This window comes from Tachypleus tridentatus, chromosome 7 (genome assembly GCF_004210375.1).
Source record: "Tachypleus tridentatus isolate NWPU-2018 chromosome 7, ASM421037v1, whole genome shotgun sequence".
Taxonomy (NCBI): domain Eukaryota; kingdom Metazoa; phylum Arthropoda; class Merostomata; order Xiphosura; family Limulidae; genus Tachypleus; species Tachypleus tridentatus.
In genome coordinates this window covers 112599501-112611394 of record NC_134831.1, presented here as the reverse complement: position 1 = coordinate 112611394, position 11894 = coordinate 112599501, and the positions used below count along the sequence as shown (strand labels likewise).

Here is an 11894-nt window from a genome sequence, read left to right as displayed (position 1 = left end):
GGTTTCTCACCAATGTAAACAGTGTAAAATATATTGATTAATGGTAATATCTAGGGTTTCTTACCAAAATAAACAGTGTAAAATATGTTGATTAATGGTAATATCTAGGCTTTCTCACCAATGTAAACAGTGTAAAATGTGTTGATTAATGGTAATATCTAGGGTTTCTCACCAATGTAAACTGTGTAAAATGTGTTGATTAATGATAATATCTAGGGTTTCTCACCAAAGTAAACAGTGTAAAATATATTGATTAATGGTAATATGTAGGGTTTCTCACCAATGTAAACAGTGTAAAATGTGTTGATTAATGGTAATATCTAGGGTTTCTCACCAAAGTAAACAGTGTAAAATATATTGATTAATGGTAATATGTAGGGTTTCTCCCCAAAGTAAACAGTGTAAAATATATTGATTAATGGTAATATCTAGGGTTTTTCAACAATGTAAACAGTGTAAAATATATTGATTAATTGTAATATGTAGGGTTTCTCACCAAAGTAAACAGTGTAAAATGAGTTGATTAATTGCGATATTTAGGGTTTCTCACTAATCTAAACAGTGTAAATGTGTTGATTAATGATAATATCTGAGGTTTCTCACCAATCTAAACAGTGTAAAATATATTGATTAATGGTAATATCTAGGCTTTTTCACCAATGTAAACAGTGTAAAATGTGTTGATTAATTATGATATCTAGGGTTTCTCACCAATCTAAACAGTGTAAAATGTGTTGATTAATGGTAATATCTAGGGTTTCTCACCAATCTAAACAGTGTAAAATGTGTTGATTAAAAATAATATCTAGGGTTTCGAAACAATCTAAACAGTGTAAAATTTGTTGATTAATGATAATATCTAGGGTTTCGATCCAATTTAAACAGTGTAAAATATATTGATTAATGGCAATATCTAGGGTTTCTCACCAAAGTAAACAGTGTAAAATATATTGATTAATGGTAATATGTAGGGTTTCTCCCCAAAGTAAACAGTGTAAAATATATTGATTAATGGTAATATCTAGGGTTTTTCAACAATGTAAACAGTGTAAAATATATTGATTAATTGTAATATGTAGGGTTTCTCACTAATCTAAACAGTGTAAATGTGTTGATTAATGATAATATCTGAGGTTTCTCACCAATCTAAACAGTGTAAAATATATTGATTAATGGTAATATCTAGGCTTTCCTACCAATGTAAACAGTGTAAAATATATTGATTAATGGTAATATCTAGGCTTTCTCACCAATGTAAACAGTGTAAAATGAGTTGATTAATGGTAATATCAAGGGTTTCCCACCAATGTAAACTGTGTAAAATATATTGATTAATGGTAATATCTAGGCTTTTTCACCAATGTAAACAGTGTAAAATGTGTTGATTAATTATGATATCTAGGGTTTCTCACCAATCTAAACAGTGTAAAATGTGTTGATTAATGATAATATCTAGGGTTTCTCACCAATCTAAACAGTGTAAAATGTGTTGATTAATGATAATATCTAGAATTTCGCACCAATCTAAACAGTGTAAAATGTGTTGATTAATGGTAATATCTAGGGTTTCTCACCAATCTAAACAGTGTAAAATATGTTGATTAAAAATAATATCTAGGGTTTCGAACCAATCTAAACAGTGTAAAATTTGTTGATTAATGATAATATCTAGGGTTTCGATCCAATCTAAACAGTGTAAAATATATTAATTAATGGTAATATCTAGGGTTTCTCACCATTGTAAACAGTGTAAAATATGTTGATTAATGGAAATATCTAGGCTTTCTCACCAATGTAAATAGTATAAAATGAGTTGATTAATGGTAATATCTCGGGTTTCTCACCAATGTAAATAGTATAAAATGAGTTGATTAATGGTAATATCTAGGGTTTCTCACCAATGTAAATAGTGTAATATGTGTTGATTTATGATAATATCAAGGGTTTCCCACCAATCTAAACTGTGTAAAATATATTGATTAATGGTATTATCTAGGCTTTTTCACCAATGTAAACAGTGTAAAATGTGTTGATTAATGGTAATATCTAGGGTTTCTCACCAATCTAAACAATGTAAAATGTGTTGATTAATGATAATATCTAGGGTTTCTCACCAATCTAAACAGTGTGAAATGTGTTGATTAATGGTAATATCTAGGGTTTCTCACCAATCTAAACAGTGTAAAATGTGTTGATTAAAAATAATATCTAGGGTTTCGAACCAATCTAAACAGTGTAAAATTTGTTGATTAATGATAATATCTAGGGTTTCGATCCAATCTAAACAGTGTAAAATATATTGATTAATGGTAATATCTAGGGTTTCTCACCATTGTAAACAGTGTAAAATATGTTGATTAATGGAAATATCTAGGCTTTCTCACCAATGTAAATAGTATAAAATGAGTTGATTAATGGTAATATCTCGGGTTTCTCACCAATGTAAACAGTGTAAATTGTGTTGATTAATGGTAATATCTAGGGTTTCTCACCAATCTAAATAGTGTAATATGTGTTGATTTATGATAATATCTAGGGTTTCGCACCAATCTAAACAGTGTAAAATGAGTTGATTAAATGTAATATGTAATGTAATTCTCCCGCGAAACAATGCTATAAGCGATGTCTGATTACTTTTGTTGTAGCTAGAAAACTGGCCATACGTATTTATAGCTTGTACATTTAACAGTAACTGTTCTTTTATATTTGCTTGTTTTCGTGTCCCTGTGTTTAGCATAAACACCTTCATATTTATTATATTTGTATTTTAAACACAGAAGACAAAAAATCAGATTAGTTTATGTATATGTTAAACATAAACACGGAAGTCACATCTTTGTTGTGACTTGTTTTAACTGTGAAATATACGTAAGTTGAAGAGGTACTGATACAACATAAAACCCATATCATTCGTGGTTCACCTTTCGAGATCGCTCAGGTTGTGTATATTTTATTATTTTAATCTATATTCGTTATTAGTGTATGTTAAACAACAAACGACTGCCTCTGTGTTTGTTGTTGCCTGGTGTTAATTATTAAGAGATATACGCCCGCATTTATGGTTGCTGTGTATCGAACGTCAAGAGATATACGCCCGTGTTTGTGATTTTCGTATGTTCGTGATAACTGTTTACAACCGTTAAACTTGTCGTACAGGCTGTAGCGTTTTTAGACAAGGTAGTTTCACTGTTCCAGCTGATATTAAACATCGGAAAGTTTAAGGTTGTTTGAAAAACAATATGATTATTTGTTTCATACCGTGTCTATGTTTTACTATAGTTCTGTATAGGCACTTAAAGACTCTTGGATTTTTTACCTAAATTTAAAAAAATACAACGACACACCTTATAATACTAATCATGTCGTTGTGACAGTTAATTCTATTGAAAATAAATGGTTTAAAAACAACTGTGCAAAACACAATTCCTTAACAGAAAAACCCCCTAGAATAACGAGTTCTTGATGCTAGTTAAAATACATTTCTACCAACTAAAAATGAAAAATTAAATTCACTTGTTCTTGTCCCTTCTGCTTGTAACATATCTAACGTCTGAAATTCACAGTACGTAGCACTTTGGCAGATGTTTAATATTAAGACAAATTACAAAACCGTCCACCTACCCCAACCCCGAGGATAATATTACTCCCGCCTCTTTGCCCCCAGAAGTGTGAAAAAAGATACACGAGTTCGACGAGAATCTCCTTTGGCCCTTCGGGGACCTAACCCTAACTGTCATATGTTCGGATCAGAGGAACTTGTAGCTCCACCTCTGGGGGGCATACACCCCGTAGCATCTCCGTATCCGCACTCATCAGGGTCCCCTCGATAGGTCGAGGTACTTCCGGACCAACTGGAAGATCCTCTGAGCTCCAGGTTAAACTGCAATCGTACAAGAACAATAAAATAAAACCCAGTAGGTTTCTATCTACCCTAATCTACAGATGAAAGGAAACACAAAACAGTTCTTTATATTTCTCTAAAACGTGGCAATTTATATTTTATTATTACCTGAGATGACATGACATATACCAACAGTACCGGGGTTAACATATATATATATATATATTATACATGTAATTCTCCTTGTATTTCATATTCAAGCAACATAACATGACATATACCAACAGTACAGAAGTTAACATATATATATAATTATTATACATGTAATTATCCTTATATTTCATATTCATGCAACATAACATGACATATACCAAAAGTACAGGGGTTAACATATATATATATATATATAATTATTATACATGTAATTCTCCTTGTATTTCATATTCAAGTAACATAACATGACATATACCAACAGTACAGGGGTTAACACATATATATATAATTATTATACATGTAATTCTCCTTGTATTTCATATTCAAGCAACATAACATGACATATACCAACAGTACAGAAGTTAACATATATATATAAATATTATACATGTAATTCTCCTTGTATTTCATATTCAAGCAACATGACATGACATATACCAACAGTACATGGGTTTACATATATATATAATTATTATACATGTAATTATCCTTATATTTCATATTCAAGCAACATAACATGACATATACCAACAGTACAGTGGTTAACATATATATATATAATTATTATACATGTAATTCCCCTTGTATTTCATATTCAAGCTTGTTGCTTGAAAAGCTATAAATATCAAATTTTTTACAGGCCCGACCATAAAAATAGTGTAGTGTTGTGATATTTAAAACCAAATATGGTATCCGATTTGTAAATATACGTAATTCATCTGTGATGTTAATGGATAATTTTTCCAATGTTTTAAAAGTAAAAAAAAATTCTTTTTTCAAGATATGTTCTTTTTTGTTTGTTTGCAGTTGAGCACAAAGCTACACAATGGGCTATCTGTGCTCTGCCCATCATGAGTATCGAAACTCGGTTTTTCGTGGTGCGAGTCCGCAGACATTCCGCTGCGCCACAGGGAGGCCGGGTGTAAGTTTGGGTTTACTGACTTAGCGTTGGTACTAAACACATTAAAATTGTTTCAAGTACTTTTATCATAAATTAATTTTTATTCCAATCACTTTATTTCCAATCTGAAGATCAGAGTTTAGAACCATATATTGAACTGAACTAAATTATTATGGATATAACGTTTGGATAAAGTTAAGTTAGGCCTAAAATTACGAATTAATACGATATTTTTAGCATGTCCATTGCAATTTAAAAAAAAACAACAACACTTAAAATAATGTTACTGTAAAATGGTTTTACCTTTGATGCACATATAAGGCTTGTGGTAACTACTTTTGACACAACATTCATAAGGTTCTTTGTACCTTGAATCACGTTATCAACCTATAAAAACACAACATTCATAAGGTTCTTTGTACCTTGAATCACGTTATCAACCTATAAAAACACAACATTCATAAGGTTCTTTGTACCTTGAATCACGTTATTATTCTATAAAAAACATAACGTACACAGTAACGTAAGAGATGTAAAGATAGCCCTAATTAAGCTGTTGATTACTGAATTACCAGCTCAAATGTATTAAAGATATATAACAGCCAGTGATTTTTCATCGTTTTATATTATAAAACAGCCAGATATCTATTGTCTTTTGATATTATAAAACAACCAGGTATTATTTGATATTACAGAACAGACGGCACGCGACATGGTTTTGTATGGCCCGCGAAGGTCTATTCAAACATAACCTACTTTTATAATTTTTTTTTTTTTTGTAGTGAAGAAATGAAAAATTCTGACTTGCTGGGTAGAAATGCATGAAAGATCCAGCTGACATTCACTAATAAAATTTTAAAATTTATTTTGTGTGCACCTATATGTTTATTATTTATATATTTGTAATTTTACAGTAATAACTTGATAGTAATAGCTTTTAAATTATATCACATACATCTCGGCGTATTATACCGTCATTCCCCCTGCTAAACAAAGTGAACTCGTTTGACTGGCAGCTGTTGCCAGTCTGTCTGTTTGCTGTCGTGGAGGTTGACGTGTTGTAAATTATCACTGTTCAGTTCCGTGGTAAATATAAACATGAGCAAAGTTTTTAAGAAACGTAAGATTAACAGTCAAAACAGAGTGTACCAGGAATTCTAGGAACTTCATTGTCTAATTACAAACAATAACGGCAAGTTGCAGCGTTTGGTTTGTATGTAAATTATATCAATAACCAAAGAATTTAATGTGAACAGATTATTCAACAATGTATGAAGAAAAGTATAAAAAATATGAAGGAGAAACTCGAAAAGTTCAGATTGTAGATTTCAGCCAGAAATTAAAACAACAAACGAGTATGTTTAGCAAGTTATCAAAAAGGCAGACATCAGCAAGTTGTCAGAAAGGCAGACATCAGCAAGTTGTCAGAAAGGCAGACATCAGCAAGTTGTCAGAAAGGCAGACATCAGCAAGTTGTAAGAAAGGCAGACATCAGCAAGTTGTCAGAAAGGCAGACATCTGCTTTGAATGATTCGTACTTTTGAACTTGCAAGAGCGAAGAAACCTTTTGTTGATGGCAGTTTAGTAAAGAAAGGTGTTGTTGAAATGCCAAAGGTGTTTTAGAATGGCAAAATTGGTGATAAATTTCAATCAGTTCTGCTTCCCAAACCAAAGTATACAAAGAAGTGTCACTGATATGAGAGAACAATTAGAAAACTCACTTGTTGGATTGGTTGAAAAAAGTACTCATTTCTCGCTTGGTCTTGACGAAAGTACTAATCAAGCAGATGTAAGTCAGCTGTTAATATTTGTACAGATTATTCAACTCAATTTTCACTCAGTGAAAAATTCAGTTGATAAAATCGGAGTTTTCGATAAGTGTTCAACAATAATCACAGATGGCGCACCTTACGATGATTGGAAAACATTATGCTTTGTTGGTTTTCTTAGGGAACATGAAGTAACTTGTGCAACATTTCATTGTGTTATTCATCAAGGAGCTTTGTGTGGAAAATCAGTGAAACGAAACGAAGTTTTTAAACTTGTTGTTAAAGTTATTAACATGATAAGACGACGAAACAAAGCTTTTTCTCATCGGCAGCTGAAGCAGTTTTGGGAGGATATGGAGGCAGAATATGGGGATTTGGCTCATTACAACCATGTAAGGTGGCTCAGTGCCGGAAAGTGTCTTGAACGATTCTCTGAAATAAGGAAAGAAATCCCTGCGTTCCTCGATCAGTTTGTTTCATCGGATACAACACAGTTGGAAGAAGAGCTAAAGTAAGGATTTTCTGAAACAACTAGTTGTTCTCACACACATAACGACCTCAACCTCCAGAGGCAGAACCAGATGGTATCAGATGTAATTGGAAACATAAATGGACTCCGAAATAAGTTAAGAATTTACAAAGTTTGTTTAGAAAACAACGACTTGGTCCACTTTCCAAGTTGTCAGCAATTAACAGAACAGTTCAAAGATGACGAGCCACTTGATTTTTCAGAATTTTGTGTAAATATTGACGATATCATAGATGAGTTTAACGCAAGGTTTGAAGTGTTAGAAAACAGGATAGAACTGTCCAATAATCCTCTTTGTGTTGACACAGAAAATCAACAAGTTGACGTTCAACTTGAATTATGCGATTTGCAAGCTGATCCATTTCTGCAAACCAGACAAGAAAAAGGAACAGATTTTGTAAACTACTTTCAAATAATCGATTTCCAGATCTGCGTGCTTTTGGAGAGAAAATGACATCAATGTTTGGTGGCACATACATATATGAAAGTGTGTTCTTCACGATGAAATTTATTAAAAACCACAACAGAAGTCGCCTCACGGATTCTTCTCTGCTCCACCTCCTGAGACCAGCAACGACAGAACTCCATGTGATCGCTTTGGTCAGTGCTGCTTAACGACCTCAAAGTTCACATTGAAAACTTTATATCTTTACTACGTTAAATATCATAGATATGTTTGCTATTCTAGTTTCTTTTATATGCAGCATTTTTTATTAAATTTATTTATTACGTAATTTAACATGTTTAAATTACATTTTCCTTTTATTTTCACAATAAAATACATCTTTTTCACAAATATACCCGTCAAAATATAATGTAACGCAAGTCACATTCAGATTAACTCCTTCCTCAATTGTAACTCATTTTACCATGTTGAAAGGACATAAATTAACCATGGATCTATTTACTCTTTATTTTGCTTTACATAATACACCAACAAGCCCTAATTTGACAAAAATATAATGCCACCCGCCACAAGATTCGTGAACATAGTTGTGGTCCTCGGACACTCTTAAGTTGGAAACCCCTGTAATAAAACATCTAGGTATCTTTAATCGTATGATTTGACTTGCTCTGAGTTCCGCACCAAACCGCACGAGGATTACCTGCGCTTGCTTCTCTAATTTAGCAGTAACAGACTAGAGGAAAAGGCAGCTAGTCAACACTACTCACCACTAGCTCTTAGGTCACTCTTTATCCAACGAGTAGTGAGATTCACAGTATTATAACTCCTCACAACTGAAAGGGCGAACATGTTCTGTGACGGAGATTTGAACCTGAAGGTTACGAGTCGAGCACCCTAACCATCTGACCATGCTAGACCTATCTGTTAAGATACTTGTATCTTTAATAGTTATTTTTTTATATTTTAGTTTTAGAAATATACATGTTTGTGCTAAGCACAGAGTTACGAAACGGACTAGTACCCAATCCAGATTTTTAGTGTTCTGTGTTATCTGCCTTACTACTCAACCATCTTGGAGGAAACAATACACAGTCGTCTCCCTATTCTCTGGGTGGGGTGGGAGCTACCTTTCCAGGATTCTAAGTCCGTTAAACTTACTCCAGATCTACTGTGATATTCTGTTCTGACTAACTATGTTAAACATAAAAACTACTTTTCCGTCAGCCGTGTTTCTATTACCAAATTGTTTGGCTTCAGATCAAGTGTAGTAGGAAATCAACAACGAGAATAAAACCTCACTAACTTATTATACATCTTATCAATGCATCTTTAAACTTACCCCTGTTGGAGAGTACTTTATCTGTGTTGTAGAGTACTTTACCTGTGTTGTAGAGTACTTTACTTGAATTGTAGAGTATTTTACCTGTGTTGTATAGTAGAGTACTTTACCTATGTTGTAGAGAATTTTACTTAAGTTGGAGAGTACTTCATACCTTAGTGAAAGTCGCAGCTTTGCCTACTGTAGGGTTTCTGACTGTAAACTGAAGCTGTTGAACGTAGGTCGGAACCTTATCAAGGTTTTCCAGAAGTTCCTTCTTTTGGACTCCACCTGGAACCTGAAATAATCAGTATATTTCTAAATTTAATAAATGTTGTCACCAATAACAATAATAATTACAGGAAACACGTTTTAACGACTTTACTTATTATGTTAATTTACAAATATAGATAATAGAAAGTTATATTCTAGTTTAAACAAAAATAACTAATAACAAATGAATTCAATTTCCATTCCTAATGAGAAAAGTCTGAGCACAAACCTTGTAGTGATGAAATACAAGTTTCATACAATAAACAAGATCCATTCACAACTAGAAAACAAAGAAACACATACAAATTGATGTTCCAACAGAGGAAAAGAAAAGAATTGATTTTGGACGGTCTAGATTTGTGTTTGGGTTTTTAACACCTTGAACATAACACAACATAAGAGGTGAGATGATGGTGAGGCTTGGTGGAAGATACATAACAATAAGCTCACCATAGACAGCTGGTGAGTCATTGTGGAAGATAAGTAACAATAGATTTACCACAGACACCTGGTGAGTCATTATGGAAGATAAGTAACAATAGGTTTACCACAGACAGCTGGTGAGTCATTATGGAAGATAAGTAACAATAGGTTTACCACAGACTGCTGGTGAGACATTGTGGAAGATACGTAACAATAAGTTAACAGCAGACAGCTGGTGAGGCATTGTGTAAGATATGTAACAATAAGTTCACCACAGACTGCTGGTGAGACATTGTGGAAGGTGCATAACAATAAGTTAACAGCAGACAGCTGGTGAGACATTGTGAAAGATATGTAACAATAAGTTCACCACAGACTGCTGGTGAGACATTGTGGAAGATACGTAACAATAAGTTAACAGCAGACAGCTGGTGAGGCATTGTGTAAGATATGTAACAATAAGTTCACCACAGACTGCTGGTGAGACATTGTGGAAGATGCATAACAATAAGTTAACAGCAGACAGCTGGTGAGACATTGTGAAAGATATGTAACAATAAGTTCACCACAGACTGCTGGTGAGACATTGTGGAAGATACGTAACAATAAGTTAACAGCAGACAGCTGGTGAGGCATTGTGTAAGATATGTAACAATAAGTTCACCACAGACTGCTGGTGAGACATTGTGGAAGATGCATAACAATAAGTTAACAGCAGACAGCTGGTGAGACATTGTGAAAGATATGTAACAATAAGTTCACCACAGACTGCTGGTGAGACATTGTGGAAGATACGTAACAATAAGTTAACAGCAGACAGCTGGTGAGGCATTGTGTAAGATATGTAACAATAAGTTCACCACAGACTGCTGGTGAGACATTGTGGAAGATGCATAACAATAAGTTAACAGCAGACAGCTGGTGAGACATTGTGAAAGATATGTAACAATAAGTTCACCACAGACTGCTGGTGAGACATTGTGGAAGATGCCTAACAATAAGTTAACAGCAGACAGCTGGTGAGACATTGTGAAAGATATGTAACAATAAGTTCACCACAGACTGCTGGTGAGACATTGTGGAAGATGCATAACAATAAGTTAACAGCAGACAGCTGGTGAGACATTGTGAAAGATATGTAACAATAAGTTCACCACAGACTGCTGGTGAGACATTGTGGAAGATGCATAACAATAAGTTCACAACTAGGAAAATAAGGGTTGTAGTAAGGTTACAATAAAGAGGTGAAAAGTGTCTTGATACACCCTACTGGGGGGACCTGAAAGCTGTCTAATGAAGCTAATGGTTTCTCGTTTAAATTTATGGACTATTTTCACTTGTTACTAGTAGTTATCTTTCACATATTTTTAATAAAATATTTCTCTGTAGTTCTGTTTATTACTCTGTTTTTTTGTGTTGTTTTTAGTTTGTTTTTAGAGAGTTTATCACAACAGCTGTTATTGACAGATATTCTGGTGAAACATATAACATTGATGTGTTAATGAATTCAGTTTTTGATATTTTTTTTAAATCTTGAAGTTCACTGACGTTGCGTTTCTCATTTCTGTCAGAGCTATCTTCCTGTTTGTTTGACCACGTGCGAAAGAGTTACATCCACTTATAGCTTTAACATATCCCACACACGCGCGTTGGTTTCAGAAGTGTTCCTTTCCGTTTATCTGTATTTCTGTCAACTGCTGTTACTTATATGGATTTTTTTTTCATTTGTTTATTCATTAGAAATCGCACAAGTTAATAAAATATAAACATATTTTTCACGTAATCTTTCGATTTAAGTTAAATTCTAAGGCCAGTTCAATCAGGTAAAATAAAGGTTAAAATATAAATATTTTTTTTCTACCTGATATGAAAACTGACGAATTTCTTTATACAGCCTGTTAGCTTCCTCAGCAAATAACTCCGCTTGGGTAAACAGGTCCTGAAAAATCACCAGGGGAGAAATTGACTGAATGTACATATGTTAAAAGCTGAGTAATAGTTTAGTTATGTTTTGGTTTAAATTTCGCGCAAAGCTACACGAGGGCTATCTGCGCTAGCCGTTCCTAATTTAGCAGTGTAAAGCTAGAAGGATGGCAGTTAGTCATCACCACCCACCGCCAACTCTTGGGCTACTCTTTTACCGACGAATAATGGGATTGACCGTCACACTATAATGCTCCCACGGCTGAACGGGCGAGCATGTTTGGTTTAGTTATTTAAA

At 33.5% G+C, this 11894-nt stretch overlaps 1 pseudogene across 1 annotated transcript in view; it reads right to left on the bottom strand.

Annotated features, from left to right (window-relative positions):
* Positions 1 to 3526: 3526 nt before the first annotated feature.
* Positions 3527 to 11894, bottom strand: part of LOC143257776 (alpha-catulin-like) — a 49436-nt pseudogene continuing 41068 nt past the window's right edge. The window contains exons 15-18 of the transcript XR_013031996.1: positions 11535 to 11612; positions 9153 to 9275; positions 5259 to 5342; positions 3527 to 3880 (exon numbers count right to left, since the gene is read on the bottom strand). The product of XR_013031996.1 is annotated as an alpha-catulin-like (transcript). The remainder of the gene's footprint in view (positions 3881 to 5258; positions 5343 to 9152; positions 9276 to 11534; positions 11613 to 11894) is intronic.